The following is a 4,519-nucleotide window of genomic DNA, read 5'->3' on the forward strand; positions in this document are numbered from 1 at the left end:
AGCTTACCCAATCAAGTGCCTTGGTCATTACTAGAAATAGAGGTAGTATTTGGACAAGTGTCCTCCTTTCCCCGTTGAGAGAGAGGGCTTGAATAATTCTTGGATAATTAGTTAATTAAAGTAAATTCTCATTGACCTCCTTAAAGGGCAACCAATAGATTTTAGGCACACTACTAGGGCAACCTTTCTATGCCTCTTGTGGAAGGAGTGACCCTTGAGAGGGTGCATGTGTGTTCTCTCTCCTCCCCTACTTCTTGGGATCGCCCCCTCCTTTGTAGGCACCCCTTCAAGCACCTCAAGCTCCTTGGTCATCAAGCACGACAAGCTCTTCAAGCATCTTGGTCATCAAGCACGACAAGCACCTCAAGCACCTTAATTCGGTCAAGCATGAAAAGCACCTCAAGCACCTTATTGACTCAAGCACGACAAACACCTCAAGCACATGCCTAGCTTACCCTAAGGTCTAAGTACTTTTAAAACTAAACTTTGGAGGTCTTCAATGAAGCTAACCCTATCGTCTTTTAAGCTCCATTATTTGCACATTGTTCTTCAGTAGACCATCTCCTTTTGAGCCCTTGTCGAGATGTAACCATCTCTCCTTTTGGCCCCGTGCTCAGCTAGGTCTAACAACACATTTCTATGTTCTACCTTTTGTTCCCCTTTTACCTTCCCATATTAAATGATGAGTTTAACATGAGAAAATCATTTGGGTAAAGATAGATATTAGATTTTATGACAATGCACGCATTCTCTTTTATGAAGGAGGTGCATTTAGTTGTCTAGTCAGCTCCATGATTTTCTCCACATAGCTTCCTAGTGATAGCTTGTCCTCCTTGATTTCATCCAGTTCATAGAGGCTATATTCATTCCCATGATTCTCATTGTATTCCAACAGAGACGTGTTTTTTGCTTGCTGTAGCTTTGAAGCTTGCATGTTGGATAGTGGTAATTGTTGGAATTAGGGTTGCAGAGAAGCACACACAGCTTGGAGAAGACGAAGGAAGCTCAAGGCACACAATAGAGAGTGTGTTACTTAGTGTGCAATGGAAAGATAGATAGCCCTAGAGTGATGGGCGTATATACAATGCTCAGGGGGAAAAACCTCCTAAAGAGGGAAAAAATGCCCCGGCGGTCCTAGTGTGTTCACACACATCACTACCACATGTATATGGTAACAAATCCCCCCTGGAGTGATGCGATGAACGAGAGCTGGCACATGAGTAAAGGGAAGTGCCATGCCCTGAGGACATGATCAGTTCACAAAGGGGAGTAAGCCCAAAGCTTTGCCGAAAGCTTCAAGCTTCTCACGAGACAATGCCTTTGTGAAAATATCTGCAAGGTTGTCCTGTGTTGGCACATAAGCCAAGCTGATCTCTCCTGCTGAGAGCCTCTCCCTGACATAGTGATAATGCACCTCAATGTGCTTTGTGCAAGCATGAAAAATTGGGTTCCTCGCAACTGCCAATGCGCTCTGACTGTCAGTGTAGATAGTGTTGGCAGTGTCCTGTCCAACACCCAAATCAGCCATAAGGCGTTTGAGCCATACACACTCAACCGTAGCTGTGAAGACTGCCCTGTACTCAGCCTCACAACTTGAAGTGGCCACAATAGGTTGCTTCTTGCTCAACCATGATATACATGGATTGCCAAGCATGAAATAAAAACCACTTGTGGACACTCGCATGTCAAAACAACCAGCCCAATCTAAGTCTGAAAAAGCATGTAAGTCTGGTGTTTGGCGGACAAAGCAACAAGCGGCCGTGGCTAGAAGGACCATATTTTTCTGAGAAACCATTGTAAAATTCTTTTGTAAAGAAGCATCTCTAAGCCGGGAAATTTTCAAGGATGTATGATTATTCTTATGGGAGCAATTGTATATTAGAGAGCCAGTTAGAGGTTTGGGAGCTTATGGCCGAACAAGCCATTTTGTAAAGACCTAATCTATAAAGGTCATTTTTTGTAAGTTTGAAGATAATCTTTTTAATGGAGAACTGAGAAGACAGCGTACGTTTGAGAGCTCTTTCTTGTTCAAACTTGTAATCCTCGCCATTGTGGCTACGGTAATCCAAATTCAGATTTGATTATTGCATTGTATTCCTCTTCTCTTGCTCTTTCATTCAAGTGTAATCATTCGACATTCGGTGTAGGTTTTCAACTACGAGTTTGAGGCCTTAAATCGCTGTTTTGAGTGTCTATATGCGTGTTTTATGTTGTTTTGACCCTAGGAGAGGCTTTAGGGACCCTAAAAACGACCCATTAGGATCATCTGTTCGCTGTTTTTGCTGACTTTGGGATGAACAATCGTACCTCTCCAGAATGTTGTGACAATGATAGGATATGTTCCTGATAATCCCCTATAGCTTCCCTTCAAGTTTCGTGCGATTCCGATATGATTTGCATGGTAAACGGGCGTGATGACTGAAGAACGATGTAGGAGGACATAGGCAGATTACTTGGTGGTAATGCGTTTGATTTGCTTGTAGAGTTAGTAAGTTGCATCTCTTCGAGTTCACTTCATTAGGATTGACACCCTAGTGAGTTCCCATGCCTCATCCGAGTCGCTTCCCCTATATTGATAAATATGTTGATGCTTGAGAGCTATGCTATGGATGTCCGTCGCGGAGACCCGCAAACATTGGCGCCGCATCGGGGAATGCACCTTAGGTGATGAGTGACCGAGTGCGCAGTTAGACTCCTTAAAAAATATCAATCCACAAATCCATTTTACACCTCAGTTAGGTTGCTAGACAAGGGTTTAGAGCTTAGTGGAGTCTAGAGCCAGTGGACCGGGTAGATCCTCTCTTAGGAGATTTAGGGAGCTGTTAGTGAATGTGTTAAAGCATTTTTGCGCTTCAATTTCTCTAATTCGATTGAGTACTGAAATCTCACCCGAAATCCGTCGCGTTTGTTTTGTTTGATTCATTTTCTTATGTTTTTTCAGTTCTGTACTTAGGAGTAGGATAAGTAAATCACATTCCAATCAGATTTGGGGCAAAAGTTAGAGTCGAGAAACCAGAAAACCATAACTTTGGCCAAAAAAGCCATAAGACTCTAAAATTTTGAAAATCTGACCAAACAGGATTGATATTGATTCAAATCACAAAGTGGTAGCACAAAACACTAGGAAACGCTTGTCAGAGGGAGCAAACAAAATTTCATCAGATTTGGCCCAGGTACTACGATCGCAATCGGTGTACCTTAGTGCCAGATTTGGACCAGATTTGACATGTGCCTCCCTGATAAGATTCTAAACAACTTTGTCTAAAACAACCACACCCAAAAACATCAAAAACCAAGGAAATCAGGCCACTTGGGTAAAACTAGCCTGACAGACCCAGAAACTGCAAAACTTGACTTTTGGTGATCCAAATGCAAAAAGACTTTGGGGATAGCCTTAAAACATCAGTGTCTACAAGCATGCCAAATTTGGTCTGATTTGGGCTCAGAAGTACGATCGCGATCGGTGTACCTAAGTGCCAGAATTGGACCAGATTTCATATGTGGGATCCCCAAGTGTATACAAACATAAAATTCTAAAGGACCTAGAGCCAGAAACCTCAAAATACCTGTCAAACCATCGGAATACAGATCCAAGTCAAAAATTGCTAACTGACTTAGAAATTGACTTTCAGTAGACCAAAACACATCAAAACTGGGAAGGAACCATACAGAGGGATAGCCTGTACACAGGACATCCCCAAGTATCTCTCAAATCCCAAATCAAACATCAAAATCCAGTCAAACTGATAAATTTGGGAAAACAGGCACTTCCAACCAAGAAATGGTAAAAACTTGACTTTTTTGAGTCCAAATACAAAAGTGTCTGGCAGGTAGTCTTAAAATAGCCTAGTGAACAAGCTGGTGAAGTTTTATCTGATTTGGGCTCAGAAGTACGATCGCGATCGGTGTACCTCTGGCCCAGATCCAGCTCATTTTTTACCTACTCATAGACCTAGGTTATACAAGATACCAGGAGTTGTCAAAACTCAAATTGGACATACTGTCAATAATCTGCAAGCAAAATTGTGTTGAGATCATTTTGAAGTGTTGAATCTGCTAACAGTTGGAATGATACAATGATCTCATAGCCATCCAGTGTATTCATTTGCAGAGACCGATCAAGTAAAAGTCCATGCAGTCGCCGGAATTGGAAGATCTTTCCATCTCCAGGTAAGAGGTTTGGATTCATTCAGTAAATCCCACTTTCTTCATGTTTTTGAGGTCAAGAAAACAAATCAACACCAGACACCTAAATTTAGCGGATCAAACGAGTGTTGCATCAACGGAGGAGAGTGTAAACCAAGGGATAGTGCGACCGTTAGAGCCGATCCTTGAAGAGGTCATTTTCGACACTTCTTCAGAGAGATCTTCTAAGTATTTCACAAAACACTTGGGAAAAATAAAACTAAACGGAAGAGAAAACATGGCAGCAGGACCATCAGACCCCTCAGCCACACTAAAGCTATTGTTCATCAAGTATCAATATGACAACAAGCAAGGTGCCAAGATATACAAAGAT

This window comes from Adiantum capillus-veneris, chromosome 6 (assembly GCF_014529385.1).
Source record: "Adiantum capillus-veneris isolate H3 chromosome 6, ASM1452938v2, whole genome shotgun sequence".
NCBI classification, from domain to species: Eukaryota; Viridiplantae; Streptophyta; class Polypodiopsida; order Polypodiales; family Pteridaceae; genus Adiantum; species Adiantum capillus-veneris.